Consider the following 17,037-nt stretch of genomic DNA (forward strand, 5'->3'; position numbering starts at 1 on the left):
CGTTTCTGAGGCTTAAATCTGTATGGGAGCAGAAAGCGTCATCATCGTTCTCCTACAAGCAGCTGGTAGATTTGAACCGCTGGTCTTGTAGTTAGAAGCCCAACTCATAACCCACTATGCTACCGCAGCTCCGTCCCTCTAGTGTTCAGTGCCACTGGTTGCGACTCATTGCGATCATGTATAGTGGGTTTGAACTACTGACCACTGACCTTGTGGTTAGCAGTCCAGTGCTTGTCCTACAGCGCCACCCCTGGACTCCCAGAATTTTTACTTTTTTTTTAAAGCCCCTTAGCACCACCCCTCCCTGTGATTCTGATGTATACGAAGGATTGAAAACTAGTAGCTACTACTCTTGTTCCTCCTATAATCAAGAAATTGACCAGGAAAAAATGATGTTGTTGTTGTTGTTGTCAGGTGCCATCGAGTCGGAACCGACTCATAGCGACCCCATGCACAGCAGAACGAAACAATACTCGATCCTGGGCCAACCTCACCACCGCTGCCACCCCCGAGTCCATCAATGATGCCACCTGGCCGATCCATCTCGTTGGAGGTCTTCCTCTTTTTCTCTGACCCTCCACCCTACCCAGCATGATAGGAATGATAGGAATCGCAAATCAAGAGGCACTCTGATGATTTCAACAGTCGTCTGTTCAGCATTGATTTTAGTTCATAACAAATTGCTGTTTTCCACTCAGTTAAAGTAAATGTTTTATGCTTTATCGACAAGGAAGATAATCTGGCTCTATCAGTAAAAGCTGTATGCCTTGCAGACTTAAGAAAAACTACCTAAGTAAGGCAGATGAGGGTCCAATGAAATTTAGGCATTATTGAAAAAAAGAACAAACCAAATTTACACTGGATTTCTGGTAGTGTAAATACTGTGCCCCTGTACCTACTGCATCTTAACTGGTGGATCAAATAAGATGGCGAATAATGAGGGAAAGGTACCTGGTGCCTAGTGTTAGAACAGCAGGCCAGTCCTGGAAAGAAATAACAAGCTTCAAATAGGCTTCACAGTTTTTTGTATAATAAAGGCCTGAGAACCTGTGTTTAGGAATCTAGCTGCTTAAATATACAAGGCAATGACTCTAGCTAACTCTCAGACCTTCCTCTCTTGACTGTCTCCTCTTAGCCAATACAAAGAACCACCAGATGGGTGAGTTTTACAATGTTCCTTTTAGCCCAGAGTTTGTAAACTAGAGAGTCATAGACTTTATTGGACCAATAGATACATGCTTTGTTTGATTTGGACCATTGTTGGCCACCCTGTGTGGTTTAAAATACACAATCACATACATACATGAAACTGACTTGTTGCTAATATTTCAAATAAGGATATTTTACATAAAAATCAAGATTACCAAGTTCTCTTGAAATTTTTGAAGATCTGTCAACATGAGCTTATAGTCTTACCTTGCAATGGAGCATGTTTCTCTGGTATGCTAATCCTTACTGTTGTTAGTTGCCTTCCAGTCATGAATCAGAACACTGTGAGTTATGTAAACAGAACAAAACAAAGCCCCACACCATCCTCACAATCTTTACTATGTTCAAGCCCACTGTTGCAGCCACGGTGTCAATTTGTCACCTTATGGGTCTTCCTCTTTTTTGCTGGGCCTCTACCAAGCATGATGTCCTACTCCAGGGACTGATGTTGTTGTTGTTGTTAAGTGCCGTCGAGTCAGTTCCGACCCAGGGACTGATAACAAGTCCAAAATATGTGAGATGAAGTCTTACCATCCTCCCTTCTAAGAAGCATTCTGACTGTATCTAAGAAAAATTTGTTCATTCTAGCAGCCCATGGTATATTCAGTAGTCTTCCCTAACATCTTAATTTAAAAGCATCGATTCTTTTTCAGTCTTCCTTATCTAATATCTAACTTTCACATACATGTGTGGCAATTGAAAATCCCATGACTTGGGTCAGGCATGCCTTGAGGATGTCAGTCCTCAAGGTGACATCTTTGTTTTAACACATTAATTATAGGACATTTGCCCACTGCAATAGGATATTTGATTTCTTGATTGTTGCTTCCATGAGCACTGATTGTGCATCCAAGTAAAATGAAATCCTTGACAACTTTAATCTTTTCTCCATTTATCATGATGTTGCTTATTAATCTAGTTTTAAGAATTTTTCTTTTCTTTATGTTGAGGTGTAATCTATACTGAAAGTTGTAGTCTTTGACCTTCATCGGTAAAGTTTTATTTGAGCAAGGTTGTATCATCTATCATAGGTTGTTTATTAGTCTTCCTCCAATCCTGATGCCATATTCTCCTTCATATAGTCCAGTTTCTCCATTTATTTTCTTGGCATACAGATTGAATAAGTATGGTGAAAGATACAACCCTGATACACACCTTTCCTAATTTTAAACTACAAAGTTTCCCTCTGTTCTGTTCAAACAACTGCCTCTTGGTTTACATAGAGGTTCAGCATGAGCACAATTAAGTGTCCTGGAATTTTCATATTTCATAATTGTAAAAAATGGTGTGGGGGCCACATCTTACCTCTTCAGACTTCACAAGGAAGAAGGAGAATTAAACTGAACATCAGCCCAAGTCTGATTCCTCTAATACAGAGGTTAGAAATGCCTTCACCCTCCAAATTTCTTTACCAGTTCTGACACCAACTGTCCCTCCCAAGGCACTCTCTATTTCTTTGCTGCTGCTGTAGTTGTTGTTGTTATGTGCCATCAAGTTGTTTCTAATTCATAAGAACCCTGATTGGGGTTTCCAAGGAGCAGCTGGTGAGTTTGACCTGATGACCTTGTGGTTCAAGCCCACCTTGAAGATCAATGCTTTATCTCACAATGCCACATGAGGATAATTCTTTGCAATAGCCACACAGAACCTACAGACAATACTCGGGATTATGAAGTTTAATAGGGACATTAACAGGTTACAATTCAGGATCAGAAATGGTCAGGTCTTCAGTCCAAGCACCTCTTCTCAGCTGTGCCCACAGGCACACCTCACTGGCCTTTGACCTCACAGCCACATGGGCCCCTCGGTCTCTGCCCTTCTCAGACAATGTTGCAAAGCTCTTTTAGCACTGCTAATCAAAGCCCAAAAGGCACTCCACTCTGCCGTTAGCATGCCACAGGCCGAAGGTACTCAGCTGTACCTTCATGGGTCTGCAAGTCAAGCTTCCCTGATTAAGTTCATAGAGGCACCTCAATTCACAGGCCGAGTGTCCTGCCCAAAGGCTCTCTAAATTAGTCACTCTGTGGGCTAGGGAGCACGCTGCTCTGTACTGTTCTCCTGAGTCTGCTGCCATGGCTCCTTTGCCACTCTGGTGTCATAGCTCTGTCACTTGGATTGAAGAGATTCAGTGTGCAGAGATTGTAGTCTCCATTCCTGGCTCTTCTGCCAATGCCTTTAGTGTAGCTTTAGTGTCTTCCTTTAATACCATTCATGTTTGATCATAATGCTACCTCTAGACATGGTCCATCAATTCTTTCTGGTACAGTGACTGTTTTTGACTTCCATCATCATTTGATGCTTCCTGAATCATTGACCACATTCCCCTTTCTGACAAACTACCATTCTGTTCAGTGTCTTCTTGTTGCTGAGTGCCATCAAGTTGATTCTGACTCATAGTGACCCTGTATAGGGTTTCCAAGGAGTAGCTGGTGGGTTTGAACCACCGACTTTACGGTTCAAACTGACCTTACAGTCCAGTGCATATCCGGCAGTGTCACACAGGACTCTCAACTGTCTTAAGGAAGACAAAAAGGAGAAATCCCATTTTGTCTTATAAACGAGAGCCTGGCATTGTGGTGATGGTGTTGCTCTGTGCCTTTGAATTGGTTCCTACTTATAGTGACTCTGGTTTTGCTTCCCTAGAGAACCCTCCCTAAGACACTCCATTGTCCTCTCAGTTTATGTGGTTACTTTTTCTTGCTTAACATGCTCTTTATATCCCCAAAGTGAGTAGGTTTAAGATACACCCTCTGTTGAAATGACCTCATTAACATAAAGAAGAAAACCAGACTTCTAAATAGAATTGTATCCACGGGTATCTGCATCCTATCTGCATCCATTCTAGTTCCTGGTGGTGTCCTTGTGTGCAGAGAATTGCTTTATAAAGTTTTCAAGGCTGTGACCTTTCAGAGATCACCTGTTTTATGAAGAATGTTTTCTGGGTGGGTTGAAACTAACAACCCTTAAGCTAATAGTCTAGTGCTTAATTTTTTGTGCCTTTTTAAAAAAAGAATAAGACGAACTCATAGATTTCAACTGATTTTTCCAACGTACTGAGACTATTTTTCTTAATCACAGGACCCAATTTTCTCATTTCCATTCCTTCTTCGTGAACTACATAGTGTCTCCACAAGGTGGCAGCAGGCCACATAATCTGTCACCAGGTCCCCTGGTTGGAAACTGCAACACTTGATCGTCATCCGTCAAGTCTTCAACTTCAGTCTCAGGATCTTGGGTAACTGCTACTTGGTGGTGATGGTTATGTGCTGTGGAGTCACTTCTGATTCTTACTGTTGTTAAGTACCGTCGAGTCAGTTCACAACCCTTAGCGACCCTGTATAGAGTTTCTCATAGTGACCCTGTGTAGAGTTTCCGAGGAGCAGCTGGTAAACTTGAACTGCCAACCTTGAAGATCAAACCGACTTTGCAGTCCAGTGCATTTTAACCCATAACGCCACACCAGGACTGCTACTTGGTGGTGGTGGTGGTGTGCCGTGGAGTCGGTTCCGACTCATAGCCACCCTGTATAGGGTTTCCACTGCAGATCATTTTAGGAACAGAAAGCCTCACCTTTCTCCCCCCACCCCCACAAAAGACTGGTAGTTTGGAACTGCTGACATTGAGGTTAGCAGCCCTACTAGTAACCACTATGCTACCAGAGCTCTTTTTTTAGGTGGGTTTAATGCACTCCTGGTAGCATAGTGGTTACGAATCGGGCTGCGAACCTTAGGGTTAGCAGTTTGAAACTACCAGCTGCTCTGCGGGAGAAAGATGAGGCTTTCTGCTCCCGTAAAGATTTACAGCCTCGGAAACCACGTACAGGGTCGCTATGGGTCAGAACAGACTCAACGGCATGTAACAACAACAACAATGCACTCCTAAGGATCTCTGGTAACATGGTGACTATGAGTCAGGCTGCTAATTTCAGTCAATAGTTCAAAACTACCAGTGGTTCAGGGGAAGAAAGAAGAGGCTTTCTGTTCCTAAAAATATTTAGTCTCAGAAACCCTGTCCAGGGTGGTTATGAGTTGGAATCGACTCCACAGGACATAATCACCACTACTACCACCAGTGCACTCCTAGTGGGTAAAATTAAGATATTTTTTATCTTTGTTTACCAACATTTTTCAAACCACTTTTTCTGCTCTTCTGCAGGTACTGAGCTGCATGGTAGTTGCCGTATCTCCATGCATTCAGTAGGCCACAAACTCTGGACTGGGTTGTGTGCATACGTCTGGCAGCCCCTTGTTTGTCTTTGTATTTAGATAGCTGCCTTTCATCTAGCGTGGCATTAGTGGTGTCAGTAGGAGGGTGCAAGGCATGTGCTAACTGAACCGAATGGCACTGTCAGATGGCATGACACCAAAATGACTGTCTATAGCATTATTAAGGAGTGCTGGTAGCATAGTGGATTATGAGCTGAGCTGCTAACCATAAGGTCAGCAGTTCAAATCTACTGGCTGTTCCATGGGGAAAAGATGAGGCTTTCTGCTCCCATAAAGACTTACAGCCTTGCTATGAATCAGAACCGACTCTACTGCATATAGCACCACCTGTTAGCAATAACAACAAAAACATTTTCATAGACCCAGTTTACATATATCAATAAATCTGCAAGGCTTAAATTCTACACTAGTTTACTTTTTAAATCTTCTTCTAATGGGTGGTTTGGAGTCCTGGTGTGGTGCTGTGTGTTAATGCACTGGACTGTAAAATCGGTTTGAACAGCAAGGACCCTATGGCACTTAACCACCATCACCACCACAACAACGAATGGTTCGGTGGTAGAATTCTCTCCTGCCATGTGGAAGACCCATGTTGAATTAATTCCTGGCCCATGCATCCCACTGTTACTCTTTTTGGAGTCTTTGTGTGGTGCTGTAGGATAAGCACTGGACTGCTGATTGCAAGGTTGGTAGTTCAAACCCACCAGTTGCTCTTTGGAACTGACTCGACTTCAACAACAACAGCATGGCACACTCAGGTTGAAGCTGTCGTTACTACCTATGAGTTTCAGAGTATGGCTGTGTACCATGAAGTTGCCATGGCTACGATCTTTCAGAAGGATATCTCCACACCTTTCTTCCAGGGTGTATTTGAAATCAGAACCACACTCTGAATTTGGATTTCTAGTCTTTTGAAAGGTGAAAAAATAAATTTCGATTCTTTGAAAGCTGCCCACTTGTGGTATTTCTGTCACAGTAGCACCAGGAAACTAAGGCAGGTGCTTTATTTGTAACAGAATGATCTCAGTTTCATTTTTTAAAATATAAACAATGCAGTAACTATTATTCCAGTCAGGGTACTTGTTCGGTTCAGCTCCTCCTAATACAGGTTTGGGGCAACAGCACCTAATTAAATTTCCAGACACACGTTCTCCCTCTCACCCTTGGAGTTTACAGGAGTCTGCAGAGAATCCACGGAAATCGAGATTAGCATCTTTCCCAAGGGCGATCAAGAGTGATGAAATGGATCATCAAGCCAAAAGAATCTATATCATGGTGTATCCACATTGCAAGCAAGGCCTTAACTTCAGTAAAACAACATCAGGTGTCAAGTTAAATAATTCTGTACATTTGAATTTTATTTGACTTTATTATTTTCATTTATGAATGTGCTTTGGTTTGTATAGTTGCATAAGCACAAGGCATTAATACTGCAGTTATGTTTACATATTTTAAGCAACATAATGGAAATCATTTATTTAAATAATTAGTACTCGGTATTTCATGATAATTCTGTTTTCCTTTAAAAAATACTTGTATATTACTTTAAGTTTGAAAAATATTGATTTTCATTCAGAGCATGTTTGTGTTTTGTGGTTATTTCTTATATCTAATTTTTTTTTCTTTCATTACCTGACTGTTATATTATTTTAGGGTCAGGATGAGAAAATTTATATAAGTGACACAATATATCAATTTACACATCTACTGACTCCAGCAAACTATACACATGCATTAAGATATTACTTACATTTATTCTGACAGCTTTACATATAAACATTTGGTACCCAAAGCACTTGGCCCAATTCCAAATGGAAGCGATCTTGTAGCAGTAACCTATGGTTAGGAGCCATATGATTCAAGTTCTGCCTTAGCAGCACCTTTCTCCACCAAAGAGAAAAGAGTTTGGCTAATTGCACTGATGGCTGGCCCCACTATAGGCAAAGTTGTGAAGTCAGCAATCAGTCTCTAGCTCTAGTAAAGCTCTCCTAAGCAGACCTCTACACCCATGACCCCCATGATGCTTCTGGTATTCAGCAGATTCACTCCTCTCTTCTCACTGTCAGCACCTCAGGGAAAGCTCTGTCCTTAAGGACACGCATACTAAAATATTGCTACCTTTCACAGACAGTCATTTGCATTTGAATCTTGGTCTTTCTTGTGTAAGAATAGTCACGTCTCCTATTGAAGAAATTTATAAAACAGGAGACATATAATCTTACTTACAGCAGATGGAGTCCTGGGGGTTCCTGGCATCAATCTCCTCCTCTTCCCCTCAAGCACAGTTCTAGTTGGTAACATTTACCTTTCATAATGGGATAAGTCATTATGCTTTACTTATTGAATTGAAATCTCCAATTACAAGTTATGTACCAGCTAGAAGCTAGATTAGTTTGCAGTTTGTAATTGAATAAGATTTTAAAAGTAATCCAATCCCAGGGCAACAGGGATTTCAAAAGCCTGGAGAGATATTTTACTTGAACAGGTCTGAGCCGTGGAGTAAATTTTGACACTGCCTTGACATTTCAAATGTTCACTTAATCTTGAAACCAATTCCCTTTCAAATAATACAGGTTCTTCTTACTGTGCTTGTTTTTATTAATTTAATAACTACGTGTGTGGGCACTTATCAGTGTGTGACAACCAAGCCCAAAATTAGATCAGCTTATTTGAAATATCCACCACTCATCCGTCTGTTTGTTGAACTGTGGCGGTTTATGTGCTGCTGTGGTTCTGGAAGCTATGCCACGGGTGTTTTAAATTCCAGCAGGTCCACCCACAGTGGACAGGTTTCAGATGAACTTCCAGACAAAGAAAGACTAGAAAGAAAAAGAGGCATTACTTCCAAATATTTACTCACTGAAAACCTTATGAATAGCAGTGAAACACGGTCAGATATAGTGCCAGAAAATGAGCCCCTCAGGTTGGAAGGCACTCAAAATGTGACTGGGGAAGAGCTGCCGTGATGACGTGAATGGAGTTGACCGTGATGATGCGAATGGAGTAAAGCTCATGGGAGTAAAGCCTGCAGGACCTTCATTTGCTGATGGGGCACAACTCAAAATGAAGAGAAACAGCTGGAAACATCCATTAATAATTGGGACATTGAATATTTGAAGTATGAATCTAGGAAAATTGGGAATTGTCAAAAATAAAATTGAACTCATAAACACTGATGTCCTAGGCATTAGTGAGCTGAGATGGACTGGTATTGGCCATTTTGAATCTGACAATCACATGATTTACTATGCTGGGAAGGACAATTTGAAGAGAAATGGTGTCACATTCATCATCAAAAAGAACATATCAAGATCTGTCATGAGGTACAATGCTACCTGCGATAGGATAATATCCATGTGCCTACAGGGAAGACCAGTTACTACCACTATTATTCAAATTTATGCACCAACCACTAAAGCCAGTGAGGATGAAATTGAAGAATTCTACCAACTTCTTCAATCTGAAATAGATCAAACATGCAAACAAGATATATTAATAATTACTGGCTATTGGAATGCAAAGGTTGGAAACAAAGAGGAAGGATCAATAGTTGGAAAATATGGCTTTGATGATAGAAATGATGCTGGAGATTGCATGATAGAATTCTGCAAGACCAATGACTTCTTCATTGTAAATACCTTTTTTAAACAACATTAAAGACAACTATACACATGGATCTCACCAGATGGAATACACAGAAATCAAATTGACTGCATCTGTGGAAAGAGACGATGGAAAAGCTCCATATCATTAGTCAAAACAAGGCCAGGGGCAGACTGTGGAACAAACCATCAATTGCTCATATCAAATTCAGGCTGAAGCTGAAGAAAATTAAAACAAGTCCACGAGAATCAAAATATGGCCTTGAATATCCCACCTGAATTTAGAGATTATCTGAAGAACAGATTTGATGCATTAGACACTGAAGACCAAAGACCAGAAGAGCTATGGGATGACATCAAGAATATCATACAGAAAGAATGCAAAAGGTCATTAAGAAGACAAGAAAGAAGGAAAAGACCAAAATGGATGTCAGAAGAGACTGTGAAACTTGCTTTCCAGAGTAGAGATGCTAAAGCAAATGGAAGAAGTGAGGAGGTACAAGAGCTGAATTTCAAAGGACAGTTCAAAAAGACAAAGTCAAATAGTATAATGAATGTGCAAAAATATTCAATTGCAAACCCATGTTTATTGCAGCATTAGTTACAATAGCAAAAAGATGAAAACAACCAAAGTGTCCCTGAACACATAAATACGTTAACTATGGTACAAACATACGATGGAATACTGCACAACATTAAATAATAGTTATGAATCTGCAAAACATTCCATAATAACATGGATGAACCTAGAGGGCATTATGCTGAGTAAAGCTGAGTACATCACAAAAGGATAGATATTGTATGAGACCACTACTGTAAAACAAAACTCAAAAAAATGTTTACACACAGAGAGAAACATTCTTTGAAGGTTACCAGAGGTAGGAAAGGGAGGATAAATCACTAACTAGAGAGCAGGTAATTATTAATTTGGGTGAAGAGAAAGGCAATATATAAGAGGGAGGTAAACATAAGCTGATCAAGGCAAAAGTAGACACTAAGAGGAGTACAAGTATTAAAGGTAACACAGGTAAGTGGTGCCTGGGGTCTTAAAAGCTTGTGAACAGTCACCAAGGTGCAACTATTTGCCTTTCTCAATCCAGAATAAAGAAGAGTGAAGAAAATCAAAGACTTAAAGAAAATAATTAGCCCAAAGAACTAATGAAAAATGTGAACCCCAAAAGAGCTATATGGTGTCCATCTACCATTGCTGAGCACTTTTAAAAGGATCACAGTAAGAGGTACTGGATTGAATGAGAGAAAAAATGTGGAATAAAACTCAAAATTACAAAAATACCAGGTTTACTGGCCTGAGAGAGACTGGTTGAACTGCCGAGACTATGACTCTTAAGCCTGGAAACAAACTCACCTACATGGGTCAACTTCCAACCCAACAATAGACAGGCCTTGAAAATGAGCAATAACACGAGGGAGGAACTCCTTAAAACAATCAACCTTATACAATCAAAGGGCAGCATTTGCCCAGCAATAAAGCTCATAAGTCAGGAAGAGATAGGAAACAGCAAACGCAGAGAGGAAGTAGGAAGAGTGCTGTTAGATTGTGGGAATCACAATCATTGTCAGGAAGAGACAGGAAACAGCAAACGCAGAGAGGAAGTAGGAAGAGTGCTGTTAGATTGTGGGAATCACAATCATTGTCACAAAGTAAAATGTGTAGCAGGAATTGTTGAATGGAAAACCAGTCTGCTCTGCAAACTTTTTCACAAACCACAATTAAAAAAAAAAAAAGATTTATAGTCTTGGAAACCCTATGAGACAGTTGTAATCTGTCCTTTAGGGTTATGATGAGGGGGAATCGACTAGATGGCTGTGGGTTTATAAATGTAGTAGGATAATCCTCTTAATTGTGATCATGAGGAATCTGTACCTGAACCAAGAGGCAGTTGTTCAAACAGAACACGGGAACACTCAATGGTTTAAAATTAAGAACGGTGTGTGACAGAAGGGTATTCTTTCATCATGCTTATTCAACCTGTATGCTGAGCAAATAATACGAGAAGCTGGGTTCTATGAAGAAAAATGTAGCATCAGGATTGGAGAAAGACTCATTAACAACCTGCAATATGCAGATGATACAATCTTACTTGCTGAAAGTGAAGAGGACTTAAAACATTTACTGGTGAAGATCAAAGAGCACAGCCTTCAGTATGGATTACATCTCAATGTAAAGAAAACAAAAATCTTCACCACTGGACCAATAAACAACGTTTTATCAATGGAGAAAAGATTGAAGTTGTCAAGGACTTCATTCTTCTTGGATCAACTATCAACACTCATAGAAGCAGCAGTCAAGAGATCAGATGACGTATTGCATTAGGCAAATCTTCTGCACAGGCACTTTTTAAAGTGTTGAAGAGCAAAGATGTCAGCTTGAGGACTAAGGTGCGCCTGACCCAAGGCATGGTATTTTCAATAACCTCATATGTATATGAAAGCTGGACAGTGAATAAGGAAGAACATAGAAGAATTGATGTTTTTGAGTTATGGTGTTGGAGGAGAATATTGACAGTGTCATGGGCTGCCAAAAGAACCAATAGATCCTTTTTGGAAGAAGTGCAGCCAAAGTGCTCCTTGGAGGCCAGGATGGCCAAACTACGTCTCTCATACTTTGGATATATTGTCAGAAGGGAGCAGTCGCTGGAGAAGGATATCATGTTTGGTAAGGTGGAGGGTCAGAGAAAACGAGGAAGATGCCCAGTGAAATGGATTGGCAAATTGGCAGCATCTATGGGCTCAAGCGTGGCAACAATTGTGAGGTTGGCCCAGGATCTGGCAGTGTTTCACTCTGTTGTGCACAGGGTCTCTCTATGAGTCGATACCGATTCAATGGCACCTAACAACAGCAACAACAACAATCCTCAATCACTGAAATGTTTCACTTACTTGAATTAAAAATATTTTGATGATGTAGTCTTCTAAATCAGTAGCTGTTATTTGTAAAATCTGAACCCAGAGTTTGCTAATGTTGTCCAGTCAAAGCAAAAGCTGATTGGCCAAGAGCAAAAGACACAATAACCATTTGGAGGAATGTTCTTGCTTGTTGATTCTCTAGAGAGCCCCAAAATGACAACATCTGCTTGTAATGATACTATTTTGAGAAAGTTAGCCAGAGTGTTAGCAGAGAGCACCCAGGAATGCCTCAGAAGAGTCCTTCTGTACCGGGACAATGCTCCTGCTCATCCCGCTCATCAAACAAGAGAATTCTGATGAAAAATCATTCGGCACCTACTTTATAGCCCTGATTTGGCTCCTTCTGACTTCTTTTTTGTTTTCCAATCTTAAAAAAATCTTTAAGGTACACTCATTTTTCTTCAGTTAATAATGTTAAAAAAGACAACATTGATATGGTTAAATTCTCAGTCCTTTGTTGATGGGTGCCTTCTAATTGGCTCTGATTTATAGCAACCCTGGGCATGACAGAACAAAGCACTGCCTGGCCAGGCACTAGCCTCGCAATCCTGGCTGTGTTTGAGCCTGTTGTTGCAACCACAGTATCAATACATCTCATTGGGAGTTTTCCTCTTATTTTTGCTGATCAGCTCCTTTACCAAGCATGATGTCCCTTTCAAGGTACTGGTCCCTCCTGATGGCATGTCCAAAGAACGTGAGATGAAGTCTCACCATCTGTGCTTCTGAGGAGCACTCTGGCTGTACTTCTTCCAAGACAGATTTGTATGTTCTCCTGGCGTTCCATGGTGCTTTCAATGTTCTTCATCAATACCACAGTTCAAACATATCAATTCTTCTCCAGTCTTCCTTATTTTCAGTTCTTTAGGGATGGACAAGATGGTTGATATCATCACTTGTAAAAGTGTCTTTACCTTGATGGAGCTTATGTTAAGAAATAAAGTTTGTATTTTTAATTATTATCTTTTAATTTAATTCTTCCATGAGGTCCCGTCATATATATATAGATTTATGGAGAGAGAAAGCAATATCCAGCAGAATATGTTGTTAAAATTGACTATCTTGGGAAAGTAGGCATATTAATGATTTAAAATTTTTTCTTCCTGCTTCTCTGTATTTTCTTTTACCTACAGTGGACATGTATTACATATATGGTAAAAAATTCTAAAATATTAAATAAAAATGATATACTATAAGCCATACCCAATGATCCAACAATTACAAGTCTAATTATGAACGCCAAGGGAAAAATCCAAATAAATGTGTAAATATAACTGTACAGAAATGGTTATCATGCATTATTTATGCTTTTAAAAACTTAGAATCTACCTAGATAAATTGTGGCATGTCCTTAATTTAGAATGTTATGTAACCATTAAACAACTGTGATGTTGCACAATAATTCTTAATAGAACGAAGAAATGGAGAAAGCTGTGAGGCCTTGTGATGGAAGCGAGGCTGTTTTGAGCTGGTAGATATATGTGAGATAAGGACTTGCTATGGGATGATAAAATAGGAAAAGAATAATAGAAATTCTGGTCTTGCTTCTCTTATTGTTTTTAGACAAACTAGGAGTCCTGGTGTGGAGCTGTGGGCTAATGCGTCAGACTGCAAAGTCATTTGAACTGCAAGTTCGGTGGTTCAAGCTCACCAGCTGTTCCTTGGAAACCCTATACAGGGTCACTATGAATCAGAATTGACTTGACGGCACTTCACAACAATCTGCGTTTGTTCCTGATGTTCCATTGAGAGAACTGCTAGGTTCCATCAGTGTTACTAAACTAATTTTGTGTCCTTATCTTTAACTGTCTAAGACACAGTTGATCAATAACGCCTTGAAGCACTCTCCCTTAGCTCCCCTGATATTGTCACCCTGACTTGCTTACACACCCCTTCTTTTCAGGTGTATTTGTTTGTTTTCTCCACCTCTACCCAGCCCTCAATGTTAAGCCCTCAGCCATAGACAGAAGTTAGAAAGGAGGCTCCTCCAAACCATTCACTTCGTAGAAAACAACAAAGGAACAATGCTAACCTCTACTTAAAATCCATCAATGGCTTCTCCCATTTCACCTGAATAAAATCCTGTCTCATGGCTACAAGCTTGTGAGATCCTGCATAGTTGGATCAGTCTTCCCAGCAATTCATTAAGCTTCAACTCTTTCCAACCTCCGGCTTTTCTGTAGTGGTTACAAGTCGGGCTGCCAACCTCAAGGTCAGCAGTTCGAAACTACCAGCAGTTCCGTGGGAGAAGGATGAGGTATTCTGCTCCCATAAAGATTTATAGCCTCTGAAACCCTGTGCAGGGTCGCTGTGCATTGGAACCAACTCCACGGTACTTAACAACAACAACAAAGTACTACACAGAGTCCTGGTGCTGTGGGCTAATGTGTCAGACTGCAAAGCACTTGAATTGCAAGGTTGGTGGTTCAAGCTCACCAGATACTCCTTGGAAACCCTATACAGGGTCGCTATGGGTCGGAATCGACTCGATGGCTGGGGTTGTGACTATTAGAGGGGTCTAGCATATTTATCAATGACAGGAAGAATTGTTCTTATTCCTGAGGTTTTTTGTTTGTTTGTTTGTTTTTTATTCCTGAGTTTTTGATGCAGTATTTTCAGCTTCCCTAAAAGAGTAAAACAACTCCCTTAGTTTTATTAAATGCTTTTTTTGCATCAGTTGAAACAATCCTGTTGTGCTTTTCCTTCTTCTAATGTGATGTATTCTGTAATTGGATTTTGGTATGTTGAACAACTCTTGCATTCTTAAAATAAATTCCACATGGCATAATGTATGTCTGTTGTTAGGAGCTTTCAAGTCAGTTCTGACTCACAGGAACCCTGGACAAGCTTTCCAGGGAGCAAAAAGTTTCATCTGTCTCCTGCAGAGCAGCTAGGGGGCTTGAACTGCCACCCTTGTGGTTCACAGTCCAGTGCTTATCGTACAAAACCACTGTACTCATCCAACTCTGATGTGGTGCTGTAGGATAAACACTCAACCACAAGGTCAGTTTGAACCGTAAGGTAGGCACTTCAAACCCACCAGCCACTCCTCGAAAACCTAATACAGGGCTGTTATGAGTGGAAACCGACTGGTTGGCACTTTAACAACAACACAGGCTGAGCACAAACCCTGATTCTCCACAGCTAGTCTACTGGCTGACATGGCCCAGCCTTCTTTAGGAGCATGATGTGTTAAATGACAGATAGGTATAACTGTGCTTTCCCACAAAGGGAGTGAGTGCCCGGTCCCAAAGCTATCCAGGACCAGGAGGAAGGCACTGGTACTCAAGGGGTTTCTCCAACAGGGCTGGGAGGCTTCTGAGAGAAGACCCAGTGGGTAGAAACCATTCATTAATCTGTGCATACCAATATGGTGGAGGAAGGAACACATTATTGCATCTTTGGTCTTCTGTTGCAATGATTCACATACTTAGAAATCCTATAGGGTCGCTATGAGGTGGAACTGACTTAATGCCAGTGGATTTGTTTTTCAGTTGGTCTAGTTTGTGGGGTCTGGAGGACAACCTAGGTGTAGGGAGTGAAGACGTGGTGGAACCAGGAACAAGGACAGCTGCAGGAAGCAAGGCTATAGAAACGTGAAGGAAAAGGCACAGGACTGGGAATCCAGACATAGGAGCAAGGAGGAATACAGAGTCATAGTGAAACACCAGTCTTACGCTCTGCTAGAAATTAAAACAGTTTACTGAAGGATCAAATGTTGCACAAAAAGGAGAAACACACAAGCGCCCAGACAAGATGCTGCCTGTGTCCAAACTGTAGAGAGAAAGAGAGCAGTTTTTATCAGGCGAAATAAAGGTAGGCAGACACAGAGAAGGGGGAAAAACATGGCAAAAAGTTACAGAGGTTTGTTAAACTATCATCTTAAATGTTTTAGCAACAGTAAATTTACTTGTTACCACCTGAGATTTGTTTAACAAGGCATTTTGTCAGGAATAAATTGTGTCATAGCTGTATGTCTGCCTCTCTCCTTATCTTAAGGTAACAAGTTTGCTTAGTTACAGGTTTACAGACTTAGCAGAAATAGAGCAGAAAATTCCTGTGAGTGAATATAAAGATTAAAACCTGCTTAATTGATCTTTACCGCTTCTTGGCTACAGAGTTATGAGACAGTTAAAGGCTTCATTTTAACACTACGAATTCTAATCCTACTTCCCAACCTTTGGGGACATGCTTGAGCGAGACATTCTTTCTAGACTAAACTAAGTAAACATTCTTTAACAGACATCTTCAACAAACAATTTTTCATTTTGTGCTTCAGCAGTTAAACGTTCACAAAAAAAGGCTGAATTGTTGTTGTTGTTGTTTTCTAATCAGCAGTAGTGAAGACTTCAGTTTAATTCAGAACGGAGTTTTAATTTAAATATGAAGTCAACCATTTCAGTTATGCCAGTACCTCCAGCTTAAGGGCCAAATAAACAAAGCAGACCAGGTACGGGACACAAGGAAGGTGGTGGCTTCAGGAGAAAGCCCAGTGTGTGTATGATGAAGTGGTAAGTGGTAGTATACAGTTTATGTGTGAATAATTCAAACGTTTATGTGTGGGTATTTAGAAAGTGAGGGGAGGGAGCAGGAGTCTGTCTACCTAGGCATGGGGAATGAAGAGGTAGAAATCTCCTGACACATGCTTAGGTGTGAGGACACATGCCTAGGTGTGAGGGTGCAGCATGGGGGAGCATCAGAGAAACGCCAGCGTGTGTAATGCAGATATGACTGGAGTCGACCAACAGTCCAAGTGTACAGAGTGAGGAGTTTGGCAGGGTCAGGAGATAGTCCAGTTGTGGGAAGTGAGAAGGTAGCAGAGTCCAGGAGAAGACAAAGATGTGGCCACTGAGGGAATAGGAAGGGCAAGTAAACAGACTATCTGTGGAGAATGGAGACATGGGAGCTGCCATGAGAAAGCCCAGATGTAGGCTATGAGGCGGTGGGAGTGTTCAAGAGGCAGCCCAGTTCTGAGTAATGAGGTAGTTGAAAGTGAGACGATATTCCGGGAGCAGCGGCCAATGCTGTGGCAGGAAGCTAGGAGACAACCAGCTGTAAGAAGTGAGGAAATTAGA

The sequence above is a fragment of the Chrysochloris asiatica genome, unplaced genomic scaffold (genome assembly GCF_000296735.1).
Source record: "Chrysochloris asiatica unplaced genomic scaffold, ChrAsi1.0 scaffold00069, whole genome shotgun sequence".
NCBI classification, from domain to species: Eukaryota; Metazoa; Chordata; class Mammalia; order Afrosoricida; family Chrysochloridae; genus Chrysochloris; species Chrysochloris asiatica.